Source organism: Triticum urartu, unplaced genomic scaffold, assembly GCF_003073215.2.
Source record: "Triticum urartu cultivar G1812 unplaced genomic scaffold, Tu2.1 TuUngrouped_contig_8161, whole genome shotgun sequence".
NCBI lineage: Eukaryota > Viridiplantae > Streptophyta > Magnoliopsida > Poales > Poaceae > Triticum > Triticum urartu.
The window spans coordinates 16-16,172 of NW_024119081.1; the positions used below are offsets into that span (position 1 = coordinate 16).

At 45.2% G+C, this 16,157-nt stretch overlaps 1 long non-coding RNA gene across 2 annotated transcripts; it reads left to right on the top strand.

Moving 5' to 3' along the window:
• The first annotated feature begins 1,316 nt into the window (after nt 1-1,316).
• Nucleotides 1,317-15,781, top strand: LOC125531807. 2 transcript variants are annotated; one of them, XR_007293527.1, is made up of 4 exons: nt 1,317-1,549; nt 1,988-2,075; nt 9,065-9,166; nt 15,550-15,781. It is a non-coding gene; the product is annotated as an uncharacterized LOC125531807 (long non-coding RNA). The 2 variants fall into 2 exon arrangements; XR_007293526.1 differs by lacking the exon at nt 1,317-1,549 and having other exon boundaries at nt 1,698-2,075.
• The last annotated feature ends 376 nt before the right edge of the window (nt 15,782-16,157 follow it).

Below are 16,157 nucleotides of genomic sequence, written 5' to 3' on the forward strand. Positions count from 1 at the left end.
CCCCCCCGCTTTGGCGCTTCCCCCCCCCCGGCCCTGCCCCATCCCTCCCTCCGCCACCACCTTCCCCACCCCGAGCTCGGATTTACGACGCCCACTGCCTTCCAGTTCGAGCTCTGCCTCGACCTCATCCCTGCTGCCGCCGTCTTCCCTGAACCAAGGAGGCCCTCATCTGATACGCTCTCGTCCGCGACGTGCTTCTCCAACCATTGGTACGTGACGATGGTTCGGTCCGGGAGGTGGCTCCTGCAATCCTGGCGTCGCCGCAGTGGTGGTTCCATTCCGGCGGCATCAGGGGAGCACACAACGTCCACGAGTGCCTCGACCTCATCCCTGCTGCCGCCGTCTTCCCTGAACCAAGGAGGCCCTCATCTGATACGCTCTCGTCCGCGACGTGCTTCTCCAACCATTGGTACGTGACGATGGTTCGGTCCGGGAGGTGGCTCCTGCAATCCTGGCGTCGCCGCAGTGGTGGTTCCATTCCGGCGGCATCAGGGGAGCACACAACGTCCACGAGCAGCAAGCAGAGCCGGCCAATGATGCAGCAGCGCTGGCCATGAGGAGACGCCTGCCGTGGCGAACGCGGAGACAACAGCCATGGGCGTGGAAGACGGTTTTGGATCCTGTGAGCCGCCGCCGCTGCCGCACAGAAATTCAACGCCGGCCTTCTGCTGCTCCATGTCCCACAAGTCGCCCACGAGGCGTCGGTGTGGCATTGCTAGCTCCAGCTTCCCCCTGCAATCGTCTCTACCGCCGGCACTTGCGCGCAATCGTGCTGGTGAGGCTCTTCATGTTTACTTTCTTCTGCTTGTAACATGGCCTATACTCACAAATATTTTTCATCATCTGAACAAATGATGGTAAGTTGATTCATATGTAATGTGACATCCTGATTACAAGTTCTGTTAGATTAGTTTTGTCTGTTGGAATAATTGTTCTATTGGAATAATTGTTCTGTTGGAGCAGAACAATGACATCCTTGTGATTCAGTTTTTAGGGGAGGGACAGAATGGGAGTATAAAACATTTGACTACTGTATTTTTTAATACTTATAAACAGGGAGTATATATCATCGAGGTAGTACAGGGATATCCAACATAATCAGAGACCTTATGGTCGGATCGATCTTCATATATAGTAGATTGTTTTATTTGTTTGCGAGTTAGGTAATTGTTTTTTTTGAGCCGTGGTGTTTTCCATAGTACTAAATTAGTATTAGTTATTCCTACAAGTGTTAGTTGTTCATAAGCATATAATATAATCTGCTACTGTCAATATTTACCTCTGAAACTCTGGTATTCTACTCCTTTATTTTCCTGATACCTTGTCAGTCAGTATGTACTGAGTATATCCACACTACAGGTTTCTGTAGTTCAAGATCAAAGGCAAGAATCAGCCAAATATGATGATGAGAACAAGGCTAATGATGGAGAACCTTCATCTATCGAAGCTGAGCAGTCTATTGGGAATACTAAGTTTCAATGCGCATCCTAAGTTTCAGTTACCTGAAATCAAGGCCAGTTTCAGTCGATGCCGAAGTAAACTACCACATGTAAGTTTATGGACACACATTAGTTTCCGCCGAACTTTATGCACATATGGCGTAGTAGAGATGCATGCTTCGTTATCCTGCAGTTATCTGAATTTTTTCTGACATGCACTCTTCTTGCCTTTAGTTCTGTTCTTAACAGAATTATTACTTACTGACAGACGAATACTTGTTTGCCTTCATCATCTGCATTTCAAATGACTCATTATGCATCAGGCTAGCTAGGCGATATGAAATTTTACTTCTTGGCTATAGTCACCGAGCACTGCAATTTGAAATTACAGCCACGAATTTTGGATTAGTCGAAAGGGCATTCTTAATCTGATACAGTCAACCGAGCACTGCAATTTTCAAAACAAGAAGCGGCTGCTACCATATTATTTATGTTTACAATTAACAAACTACATCCTGACATTCCTTCTTATTTTTGTTTGCATTCAGACGTGATGACCTTGAGAAAATCCATTCACTTCAATTGGACAGGAGTTTTCTGCCACGTAATCGATGATGCACTTCACGTGACAGAATTGTAAGATCAGTACTTCTATCTACTCTATTCATCACATCTACACTTCTGTTTATTCATTCTATGAGCTCTCTATTTAAGAGAAACAACAGAGACTACTATTTAAGAATAGTAGCCTTTTCAATTAAATGCTGAAGTATGTGTTTTCTGCATGCACCCACAAGTTATTCAAGAAAAACTAATTAATGCCTTAAACTTAAAAGTATCTCGTGGCCAAAACAAACAGTTCACTCAAAATTAAAACAGGAACTACTTTTACTGGTAAGTGGTAACTGTGCATCTCCATATTGTGCTGCAAACAAAAGCATAACAGGGTTTAGGAACCACAGTTTTAATTTTGAAAACCTTTACGAGTTTAGCAATAAACCGGCATGGTAGCAAAGTTTTTAGAAATACATGGTAATAAAAAATGTAGTACTTCAATGTGTGGGCAAGCAATAGTACGTTTTTTTATAACAACTATTAGGATGTGATTCGAGTCTGACACGGCATTTTCAATGGTAGTCACATTAGTAACGGCTGAACTGTATGCAACTTCTATATGGTGTCGTAGTGTCATTTGAAGAGAGAAGTACTGCTGCTTAAGATAAACAAGAGAATAAACAAATATTGACTGAAAAAATGTACCATGTCAAAACTGCCCAACTGAAATATCATGATCTGCACCTAAAGTGTGTTCCCGGTGATGAAGACAACTATATGTTGTTTCCTTAAGGAAAACATGCACACACATTATTGATAGACAAAAATGCCACAATAATTAAATCTGTCTAGTGTATACTAACCAAACTGAAACATATAGACTTAAAACAGGGGGCGGTCGTATCATGTTATTATCTAACAGGTCATATTGGCTATACCTACATCTCGAGACGTTCAAATCATAGGTGTACTGGATGCCAAAACTGTATAGATGCATATTCTAAATCCTCAGAGTCTGAGCAAAACGTGATAAAATTGAAGATGAAGTGCACTGGCCCGTAGCAACGCCACTGAAGCTGGGCATTCTTAATCTGATAGTGGTCGTGCACGTTTAATTAAAGATTGCAGTCAAATAAGAAACAAAGATAAACATTTGTACAAAAGCGCTCCAGAGCAACAAATTATCTGTAGAATAAGAGTAAATGCTATTGTCATATTCAAAACCCACCGGTTTCGTAAGTGCGGACTTCAGCCTGTAAGGACTTCCTTATAGACGATGTTCTTCATCGAGGTTTGTAAGGACAAGGAAGGTCTTTTTCGCTTCTTTGATGTACCACTTTGCTTCTTGCCATTATCCTTCTCCTTCTCCTTCTCAATGAGGATCTTTATGTTCCTCTTCGCGGTGGTTCGAGACAACGCGACATAGAGTTGACCATGAGAGAACACCGGATTAGGTAGGTACACGCCAACAATCGGAATCGTCTGTCCTTGAGCCTTGTTAATCGTCATAGCAAAGCTAAGCCTTACAGTAAATTGCTTCCTCTTGAACTTGAATGGAAACATGTCATTGTCAGACGGGCATAGGGGTATTCGAGGAAGGAATACCCTCCTACCTGCATGTTGTCCGATCATGATTTCTGCATCGATGGCGTTCCTCTCGAAACCTCGGACCACAAGCCCCGTCCCGTTACACAGACCATTAGTCGGGTCAATGTTCCTCAGAAGTATGACAGGGCAGTTGAGCTTCAGTTTGAGTGCATGCGGAGGCAGACCGTTGGGAGTCAACCCATTCAGGAACTCGGGAGCGTAGTAGCCATATGGGTCGTCTTCTGCATTGTCAAAGCTATGGTATATTACTTGTTCTCCCCGAAAACGCTCTACCATGCGTATGTTTATCTTGTCGACGTTGTCGTTTGTGGTGGAGAGGATTGCGCGTGAAGTCATGTAATTCGGATCGGACATGTTGTCATCTAGTCTCGGAAACACATGGTCAATCAGCTTCTCTAGGTCGTCACCCTCGCCTGTAGATGGCACACAAATATCTTCAGGGAGTCGTATGTTTCCTTGATCGTCAACTTCCTCAGTGCCATTGCCTACCCTTAGCAAGTAATCCGCAAACCAGGTGTCATTATGAGCCCTCATGTTGGTGACGAGCTTTAGCTGGCGCATACCCTTCCAGAGATGTGAACTTCAGAGGGTTGCATCGATTATCTGACCCCGGGACCCCCTCCTGACGACCGGAAGCACCTGCCTGAAGTCCCCGCCAAACACAACAGTTTTTCCTTCAAAGGGTCGGTCCCGTCTTCCCATGATGTCGCGCATGCTGTTGTCCAGTGCCTCGACCGCCTGTCGCTTAGTCATGGTGGCCTCGTCCCATAGTATCAATGAGGCCATCCTCAGTAGCTTGGCGGTACCACTCTGCTTCGTGAAGGTGCAGGAGGCGCCATCATCGCAACTCAATGGGATCTTGAACTACAGTGGGCAGTCCTGCCTCCAGGCATGATAGAAGCCGCGACGCTTGACGTCGCGGTAGCGATAGCGATGTTTCCCTCGCTTCGAACCTTGGCGAGCAGCGCCCTGTACAGGAAGGTCTTCCCTGTACCTCCCGGGTCATCAACAAAGAACACACCCCCATCAACACCATCAACAGCAGCTAGTATCTCGTCGTATGCAACCCTCTGCTCGAAGTTTAGCGACGATGCCAATTTAGTGTCGTTGATGTCAAAATCGATGTTGGATTCCTCGATCACTTCTCTGGCCTCGCCCTTGGTTGGGTCGAACGCATCGTCAATGCATGGAAGAGCGAAATCAGCTATGTCTTTGCCCATGGACTGCAACATACCCCTCATGTCAAGCAACACCATCTGTTCCACCTCAATAGGGCACGTGTGTGATCGCCGATAGTCATCAGACATAGGCTCGAGGTGCCTATCCCATAAACCACGCACGTCGCCTGGCTCACAGTGCACCAAAATTGTTGCGAAGAGCCTCCTGAGCGAACATGGCATCGCCCATTGCTCTGCCTCGGCAGGATTGGCAGACACAATTCGACCTATCTGATAACGCTCCACCCGCTCTTTCCAATACTTCTTACCCTTCTGCCATGTGAACCTTCCAGGAAAATCCTTGTACAATATATTCCTAGCCCAGGGGTGGTTTTGGTTAGCTTTGAAATACTCTGTTAACATGGATTTGGAAGCATTCTCAGAGGTGACTACGTTGGTCAAGTGAGCTTGCTCATTGAAGGCCACCCTGTGCATATTCGGGAGATGAAGAGGCAACTGTAGGACAGGCGGGTCATTTGCACACAAGGGGAAGCCAAATATCCTCCACATCGCCTCTGGAGGAGTAACCCACCTCGCGTCTACGTATCTTTTGACCTCATCAATGTTACCATCGGCGTCGGGATGGTCGATGCTAAAAGAAGCCCTATCATGGCCCTTGTATATGTACTTGTAAAGGTATTTGACGACCTTTATGCTGGAGCAAACCTCAACGTTGATGTGGCAATTGAACATCCGCAGAAGGTAAGGGTTATACGGCACAACCCATCTGTTGTCCAACATTTTACCACGGACCTTAGCCTGCCGACCATCATCTCGACGACGATAAACTGGGTATGAGTCCTTGCCCTGTGCCGTGTTTTCATTGAACGGCCGTGGGTATCTGCACTTGCACTCGTTCTGTTGCATGCACACATTTTTGGGGTTGAGAGCACCGCATGGTCCGTGCATCATATGTTTCACCACCAAGGTGTGGAGTTCAGGATACTTCTGTTTGTCTGGGAGCTCGGCAGAAATGAGTCGGTCGTACTGCTCCGGAACGACAAGCTTATAGGCAGAATCCATGATCAACAAAAAGTGTGCGTGGGGGAGGCCCCTCTTCTGGAACTTGACTACGTATACATGTGCGACAACAACACCTATGATATTCTTCTTGAACAAGATCTCTTTCATAGCCTCTAGCTTGCCATGGAACACACGAGCCACAAGATCAGGTCGATCTTGCGCTGTCTGGCCAGGAAACAACTCATTCGTTATCTCTTCCCAGTTAGGGTTGCAGGTCATGGTCAAGAAGATGTCAGGCTTCCTGTACGTATGGACAATTGCCATGGCATCCATATGCCTCCGCTTCATGTCACGGTCGCCACCTGGGTACGTTCCAGGGAGCACTATCCTTACTCCAACAGCGCTTGCCCGGGTCTTCCCGGATGTAATTGCATCAACAACTCCTTTATACAGGTCGGCACGGATCTTTGTCTGGTTCTTCCTGTACCATTTCAACCTACAACTCTCAATCTTGATGTACATGTCCACCCCCCATTGCTGTAGCAATCGTGCTCCACAGAGTATGGGATTGAATATCCCAGGCCGTGTCTGCAGCATGTAACAGTAGTAGTCTCTCACGGAGACGCATAACCTGCTATTCCCCTCTGCACATGGATGAGTAGCGCGGAAGTTAGAATTCATATGAGAACTACACAATACATCAAAATGACAGAATACGCATAAGGCTTACCTGCATCCTCCTCCTCATCATCATCATCACGTCCATCTCTTGGTTGTTGCACAACCGGCCAAGGGACATTACGTTTAGGTAGTTTCGGGTGCCAACCGAGCTCCCCCCTTGGGTAGAAGAGTGGGTAAGAGAGCGGGTCATAGAGCCAGCCGTCACATGTATACTGTGCCTCTGGTTGTCGTTCCCGCAAAGTGTAATCCTACAATCGAACCTCTTCGCTAGGTCAGTGCCCTCCACCCAAATTGCAGCGACCTCAGATGACAGAGGTCTATTATACTTCCGTTGGTCTAGTCTCTAGTCAGTGTTGAGGTCTATCTTGTAATTGTCGAGGTTGTCTCTGTGCGCACCCAAACTCCTAAACTGCTGAGAGTACGGGTTTTCCCTGAATATGTGCACCAACTTTCTGACGACATCCTGGTCTAATTTCTCGGTGGCAGCCTTGCGATGGGTTAGGCCTGGGTCGTCGTCGTAGAAGTACAACTGTAGATGATCTGGACGGGATGTTGGCCCGAAGGAATGAACGTTGTGGTAGATGGTGCCGTGCGCCCGGAACGTGTACACCCCAGACTTCATGTTTGTGTATGTTTCATTGAGGCTGACGCCGAGGGTTGTGAAGGAAAAGTGTCCGTTGAAGAACCGTATGTTCTCCCGAAAATGCCTAGCGTCCGCATCAGTGCTAGACGAAAGCCTCATGAGCTCCGGGATGGGCTCCGGTTGCTTCAACTCGATCTTCTCACTGCGACAGCAGAATCCCGGGGCCTCGTTGACAAACTTCTTGGCCTTGCAGTGGTCGCAGTTTGCGGCGTGCTTCAGGATGTGTGTGTTGTCTGGTAGGTTTGAGTACACATAGTCAAATGGATCATGGTCTCCATAGTTTTTGTGACCCGAGTCTTCCAATTCATCGTGCTCCAAGTCATCAGCATTTGAGCCTGCAAACAATGTTTCCAATTAGTGTGATACCCCCAACATGTGGATTACGCTCAAGCGATTGTACATACCTTCACCAGCAAACAGGTAATATTCATCGTCAAAGAGGTCGTCAGGATTGACATCATCATTCATGAGACCATTGAGGTAAGCGTCCATGTCGTCTGCCCAGGTGCCAAACAACACAAATGAGGGTTCAGTCTCAAGGGACGCAAGGAGAGTAAGGATGGGGGTGTTACCTTCACTTCTGATCGTGTACTCCGGCGTGCTAGATGATGTTGAGGCACTGTGTGCTTCAACTACGGTAGGTTGTCCCGTTGAGCTCATTTTCGGTATGGAGATGGACCTGACGGTTGGGGTATTAACCCTACCTGCAAACCTTTCATTACGACGATCTAGCAGAGCATTCCTCTCACCACGTGGCAGTTGCGTACATATTTTTCGCTTGCCAATTTTCTCCTGACACTTCATCGCCGCCATACTTCCCTTGCAAGCTCGCTCTCTTGTCCTACGCCGAGCTCTGGACTCATGACTCTGCTCGTCAACTCCATTATCCGCAATTGTTACCGGATCACTGGTTTCGATGAGGTCGCCATCTACAGCACCATCACCTAAGGTTCTGCTTAGGTATGCACCTACAACATTATCGAATTTGGTATAAATAACCGATGAATGATTACAAAATGAAAGATGATCGTTGATGGGATAACTACCATCGGTTTCGGTGTTGTGAATGTATGTGGGGGCCGACTTGACAGTTGTAGCACGATCTATCTGTTCACTGCCGGATTGTTGCGTGATGGTTGGAAGTGTGAGGGTTGGACAATTGGCGTGAGTGTTGAAAGAGGGAGAGTTGGACAATGCGCTAGTTAGATCTGGACGTGGCATTGCAATCGATTCAGCACACGGGGTGTTTTTCCTTCTAGCATAGTCTGCCTTTCTCTTCGCACTTGACTCTCCCTGCTCATCAGGGGTCCTGCTATTTCGTTGTTCCTTTCGTCGCTCACGCTGCACTTGATTATTGTTTTGGAGGTTGATCGTACCCTCTTCCTTTTTCTTCTGATAAGATGCCCGTCTCTATGCATTTCTTCGCTCCCTTTGTTCGTCTGCCATATTACTACTGCGGTCTCTTGCACGTTGCCTCCTAGCCAACTCTTTTTCATGATTGAATTCAGCAATGGCTGATGCGGATCCATCTTCTGGAGCATCATCATGTGACAAGGATGTATAGTTCAAGCTCGATGGGTACAATAAATGAATCTATATTATCATTGTTATGTTAAAAGTTTAAACACTCGTACCTCGCAGCGAACCGGAAGGCTGATCAATATTAGTGATATCACCAAGAGGGGGCCGGGATGTATAGTTCCGGTTTGATGGGTTGGCTGGTTCAACAATAAAGTTAAAACATAATCATCTCATCAATGCTCAACAATCATGAAGATCCCGAACTAAGCCAACACGTCTACTGTTTTCTTCAGCCATTTTTTGTTCCATATACTTCGTTTGTAAATGTCCTAATATTTCTTGTCTAGCCAGCATGTATTTCGTACTACAGTGAGTTGATGTGAAATCCTGCGGTATTTTGTAATGATCATCTAATTTCGAGTGGCATTTAGTTGCAGGTTTGTTAAAGGAACTTTTGGCAAGAAATACACAACCGTGCCATTCAGTGTTATACCTCTGTTATTGGCAAGAAATACACTAATGTGTAGCTCACTGCTGAGGTAACATCAAATTCGTCTAATACTTGTTCTCGCATGTAGAAGTAAAATGCTCTTTCAGAATACAGTTAAAGGTGTTAGTATATTCTTCAGGTTAGCAAACTATGATTGATTGCTCTTTATGCTAATCTGAAGAAGTTTAGAACCATATGTATTCCGAACATTGGCAAGTCCGCTTACATAAATTCTTCTATTTTGCCATTGCAACGAGAGAAAAAAATACATGCAGTGCCAATGGAGAACTTGGCCCAATTGATAATATACCCATCTTGGGTACTATACATCTATTTCATATCAACGTTTGCTACTGACGTTGTGATAGTTAATGTTTCATACTCCACATTTGTTTCTTTTTCCGACAAATCGAGAACCATCTATCAAATTATTCACCTTCTTGAGTGCCGGTAAATTTAATTTAATTTTTTAAATCCATTTACGTCTTTCTAACACCGCAGATGTTTTTTAAGCATTCCGATATATGACATTTCTTGACCATTCATATATCAAACTCCAGTTTTTAACTTCATATTGAATCAATTATTGTAAGTCAAAGCTAAAAGTGCGTATTCTAATATTTGATTCCCAAATTTGGTTTGTCACCGCCGTAAGCTCATAACTTTAAACACCCGTACCTGGCATTGAACCGGAAGGCTGATCAATATTAGTGATATCACCAAGAGGGGGTCGGGAAACAGCCTGCTTTTCATTTTGGAGCTTGACCTGTTCATCCTTTTTCTTACGATAAGTTGCTCGCCGTCGTGCGTTTCTCTGCTCCCTTTTGTCGTCTGTTATGCTATAACTCACTTGGTCATTCACAACATCACATGTTGTCTCGAAATGAGTTGGGTATACATCACATGTTGGGGTAGACGATGTCACAAGCTCTGAACCACCACAACCAAGGGCATTAAGACACACATAATTGTGGGCAGACTCTCTGGCTGCAGGAACAAAAGAAAATATGTCGGTTAGGCTAATACATGAACATGCATCCCTTTAAGCACAAATCTGGCCATATGAAAGGCATAAAGTGACCTGCGGCATAAAGTGATGCAAGAGTACTCCTATCCAGGAACGAAGGCACATTATTGTCTGCACGATGTATAAACAACAAATCTTGATGAGAATTAGTCAACATGTACATTCATAGAGATGTAAGACAATTTTCCATGATGCACGTGTCGGATCATACCAAATGAACTTCCTGCAAGGCCGCAGGCAAAAATATGAGAGTACTCGGATCAGGGAACGAAGCAACATCAGGGCTACAGAAGGAGATTGATGGGTTGTCTACAAAACAAAACCAGTACAGAATGAGGCAGTTTCCTGCTAACCGAATAGGGTAGATAGTGTGTTTAAATATGGAACCCACGTACGTAAACTCGCATGCCCAGGCTGATCAGCAATTGTTATATAGAAAGAGGGTGTTTGGTTAGGTTTGCAAGCTCGTCCTGCTCTATCCGTGGCATGCCAGTTCCATCTGTTTCCTTGTGTGCTTCCAAGTCTGTTAGGCACGATTGATCATGTTAAAACCATATGATACAACAGATAGAGGTATTTACAAACTCCAATACCTGGAGTCATTTGATAATTGTCAACATTGTCAGCTACAGGAATTATTGTTGGGTTGTATTCATCAACACTTCCGTCAACATTATGGCCTGGAACACATTAGCGAGATACAATGATTGTTGGGCACCCTTGACATCTGACTCATTTATGTTATTCTAACGTACCTTGGCTCCCTTGTGAATGTAGGCCAGCAAGAGGGGGTACAAGCACATCTGACACTCTTTTCTCTTCCGGCGCCTTGCTATTTGCATTTCCCATTCGTACCTATCATTTTTCAACAGCATTAGAATTGATGTGGTATGTATACTGAACAATTGGCTTGCCATGTATTTTTGGTGTTCCAACTGCGAACATAGGGAAGAAATGACTACACTGTATACATCTGATAAACATTTATTGTCTTGGGATGTATTTTTGGTGTTCGAACTGGGAACATGGGGAACATTTATTCGTATGGCTCCATCTGGTGGCTCCATCGTATATGGCTCTGTTGCATATGGCTCCATCTGGTGACAATTGTCTTTTGTAGCGTTGCGTGATCTTTAAGAGATCATGAGCATACGTACCTTTAAGAAAGCAAGGTTGAAAACTGATCAGTGAAGACGCCCTGCACTGCTTGCCGCCGTAGGCGTCGGCGTCCGAGACCTGTCCCGCCAGGGGCGACGTATGTGAGGCGGCAGCGGCGGCGGCATTCTCGTGATCCAGGACGGACGTGGGAAACGAGGAGCGGATCGGGACCTCGTTGGTGCGTCGATCTGGTTTTTTGTCGATACGTAGTTTAAAACCAGTGGTACGGGGTGGTGGGAGGTGCGTTGATCTGGTGAACATTGGCAAGTCCGCTTACATAAATTCTTCTATTTTGCCATTGCAATGAGAGAAAAAAATACATGCAGTGCCAATGGAGAACTTGGCCCAATTGATAATATACCCATCTTGGGTACTATACATCTATTTCATATCAACGTTTGCTACTGACGTTGTGATAGTTAATGTTTCATACTCCACATTTGTTTCTTTTTCCGACAAATCGAGAACCATCTATCATATTATTCACCTTCTTGAGTGCCGGTAAATCTAATTTAATTTTTTAAATCCATTTACGTCTTTCTAAGACCGCAGGTGTTTTTTTAAGCATTCCGATATATGACATTTCTTGACCGTTCATATATCAAACTCCAGTTTTTAACTTCATATTGAATTAATTATTGTAAGTCAAAGCTAAAAGTGCGTATTCTAATATTTGATTCCCAAATTTGGTTTGTCACCGCCGTAAGCTCATAACTTTAAACACCCGTACCTGGCATTGAACCGGAAGGCTGATCAATATTAGCGATATCACCAAGAGGGGGTCGGGAAACAGTCTGCTTTTCATTTTGGAGCTTGACCTGTTCATCCTTTTTCTTTCAATAAGTTGCTCGCCGTTATGCGTTTCTCTGCTCCCTTTTGTAACTCACTTGGTCATTCACAACAGCACATGTTGTCTCGGAATGAGTTGGGTATACATCACATGTTGGGGTAGACGATGTCACAAGCTCTGAACCACCACAACCAAGGGCATTAAGACACACATCATTGTGGGCAGACTCTCTGGCTGTAGGAACAAAAGAAAATATGTCGGTTAGGCTAATACATGAACATGCATCCCTTTAAGCACAAATCTAGCCATACGAAAGGCATAAAGTGACCTGCGGCATAAAGTGATGCAAGAGTACTCCTATCCGGGAACGAAGGCACATTATTGTCTGCATGATGTATAAACAACAAATCTTGATGAGAATTAGTCAAGATGTACATTCATAGAGACGTTTGATCACTGTCCATGATGCACGTGTCAGATCATACCAAATGAACTTCCTGCAAGGCCGCAGGCAAAAATATCTGTGAGAGTACTCGGATCAGGGGACGAAGCAACATCAGGGCTACAAAAGGAGATTGATGGGTTGTCTACAAAACAAAGCCAGTACAGAATGAGGCAGTTTCCTGCTAACCGAATAGGGTAGATAGTGTGTTTAAATATGGAACCCACGTACGTAAACTCGCATGCCCAGGCTGATCAGCAATTGTTATATAGAAAGAGGGTGTTTGGTTAGGTTTGCAAGCTCGTCCTGCTCTATCCGTGGCATGCCAGTTCCATCTGTTTCCTTGTGTGCTTCCAAGTCTGTTAGGCACGATTGATCATGTTAAAACCATATGATACAACAGATAGGGGTATTTACAGACTCCAATACCTGGAGTCATTTGATAATTGTCAACATTGTCAGCTACAGGAATTATTGTTGGGTTGTATGCATCAACACTTCCGTCAACATTATGGCCTGGAACACATTAGCGAGATACAATGATTGTTGGGCACCCTTGACATCTGACTCATTTATGTTATTCTAACGTACCTTGGCTCCCTTGTAAATGTAGGCCAGCAAGAGGGGGTACAAGCACATCTGACACTCTTTTCTCTTCCGGCGCCTTGCTATTTGCATTTCCCATTCGTACCTATCATTTTTCAACAGCATTAGAATTGATGTGGTATGTATACTGAACAATTGGCTTGCCATGTATTTTTGGTGTTCCAACTGCGAACATAGGGAAGAAATGACTACACTGTATACATCTGATAAACATTTATTGTCTTGGGATGTATTTTTGGTGTTCGAACTGGGAACATGGGGAACATTTATTCGTATGGCTCCATCTGGTGGCTCCATCGTATATGGCTCTGTTGCATATGGCTCCATCTGGTGACAATTGTCTTTTGTAGCGTTGCGTGATCTTTAAGAGATCATGAGCATACGTACCTTTAAGAAAGCAAGGTTGAAAACTGATCAGTGAAGACGCCCTGCATTGCTTGCCGCCGTAGGCGTCGTCGTCGGAGATCTGTGGCGTGTGGCTGCCCGAGGCGGGGGGGGCGGTGTCTTGCTGACCCGCGACGGGATCGTGGTGTGTGGGTACCTGACTTGGGGTGGCGGCGGCCTGCTAATCCGCGACGGGATCGTGGTGTGTGGGGACCTAAGGCGGGGGGGGGCCGCCGGCTCGGGGCGGCTCCGCCACGGGCAACGTATGTGAGGCGGCAGCGGCGGCGGCGTTCTCGTGATCCAGGACGGACGTGGGAAACGAGGAGCGGATCGGGTCCTCGTTGGTGCGTCGATCTGGTTTTTTGTCAATACGCAGTTTAAAACCAGTGGTACGGGGTGGTGGGAGGTGCGTCGATCTGGTGAACATTGGCAAGTCCGCTTACATAAATTCTTCTATTTTGCCATTGCAACGAGAGAAAAAAATACATGCAGTGCCAATGGAGAACTTGGCCCAATTGATAATATACCCATCTTGGGTACTATACATCTATTTCATATCAACGTTTGCTACTGACGTTGTGATAGTTAATGTTTCATACTCCACATTTGTTTCTTTTTCCGACAAATCGAGAACCATCTATCATATTATTCACCTTCTTGAGTGCCGGTAAATCTAATTTAATTTTTTAAATCCATTTACATCTTTCTAACGCCGCAGATGTTTTTTTAAGCATTCCGATATATGACATTTCTTGACCGTTCATATATCAAACTCCAGTTTTTAACTTCATATTGAATCAATTATTGTAAGTCAAAGCTAAAAGTGCGTATTCTAATATTTGATTCCCAAATTTGGTTTGTCACCGCCGTAAGCTCATAACTTTAAACACCCGTACCTGGCATTGAACCGGAAGGCTGATCAATATTAGTGATATCACCAAGAGGGGGTCGGGAAACAGTCTGCTTTTCATTTTGGAGCTTGACCTGTTCATCCTTTTTCTTTCGATAAGTTGCTCGCCTCGTGCGTTTCTCTGCTCCCTTTTGTCGTCTGTTATGCTATAACTCACTTGGTCATTCACAACAGCACATGTTGTCTCGGAATGAGTTGGGTATACATCACATGTTGGGGTAGACGATGTCACAAGCTCTGAACCACCACAACCAAGGGCATTAAGACACACATAATTGTGGGCAGACTCTCTGGCTGCAGGAACAAAAGAAAATATGTCGGTTAGGCTAATACATGAACATGCATCCCTTTAAGCACAAATCTGGCCATATGAAAGGCATAAAGTGACCTGCGGCATAAAGTGATGCAAGAGTACTCCTATCCAGGAACGAAGGCACATTATTGTCTGCACGATGTATAAACAACAAATCTTGATGAGAATTAGTCAACATGTACATTCATAGAGACGTTTGATCACTGTCCATGATGCACGTGTCAGATCATACCAAATGAACTTCCTGCAAGGCCGCAGGCAAAAATATCTGTGAGAGTACTCGGATCAGGGAACGAAGCAACATCAGGGCTACAGAAGGAGATTGATGGGTTGTCTACAAACAAAACCAGTACAGAATGAGGCAGTTTCCTGCTAACCGAATAGGGTAGATAGTGTGTTTAAATATGTAACCCACGTACGTAAACTCGCATGCCCAGGCTGATCAGCAATTGTTATATTAGAAAGAGGGTGTTTGGTTAGGTTTGCAAGCTCGTCCTGCTCTATTCATGGCATGCCAGTTCCATCTATTTCCTTGTGTGCTTCCAAGTCTGTTAGGCACGATTGATCATGTTAAAACCATATGATACAACAGATAGGGGTATTTACAGACTCCAATACCTGGAGTCATTTGATAATTGTCAACATTGTCAGCTACGGGAATTATTGCTGGGTTGTATTCATCAACACTTCCGTCAACATTATGGCCTGGAACACATTAGCGAGATACAATGATTGTTGGGCACCCTTGATATCTGACTCATTTATGTTATTCTAACGTACCTTGGCTCCCTTGTGAATGTAGGTCAGCAAGAGGGGGTACAGGCACATCTGACACCCTTTTCTCTTCCGGCGCCTTGCTATTTGCATTTCCCATTCGTACCTATCATTTTTCAACAGCATTAGAATTGATGTGGTATGTATACTGAACAATTGGCTTGCCATGTATTTTTGGTGTTCCAACTGCGAACATAGGGAAGAAATGACTACAGTGTATACATCTGATAAACATTTATTGTCTTGGGATGTATTTTTGGTGTTCGAACGGGGAACATGGGGAACATTTATTCGTATCGCTCCATCTGGTGGCTCCATCGTATATGGCTCTGTTGCATATGGCTCCATATGGTGACAATTGTCTTTTTTAGCGTTGCGTGATCTTTAAGAGATCATGAGCGTGCGTACCTTTAAGAAAGCAAGGTTGAAAACTGATCAGTGAAGACGCCCTGCACTGCTTGCCGCCGTAGGCATCGTTGTCGGAGATCTGTGGCGTGTGGCTGCCCGAGGCGGTGGCGGCGGTGTCTTGCTGACCCGCGACGGGATCGTGGTGTGTGGGTACCTGACTTGGCGGTTGCGGCGGCCTGCTGATCCGCGACGGGATCGTGGTGTGTGGGTACCTGAGGCGGCGGCGGC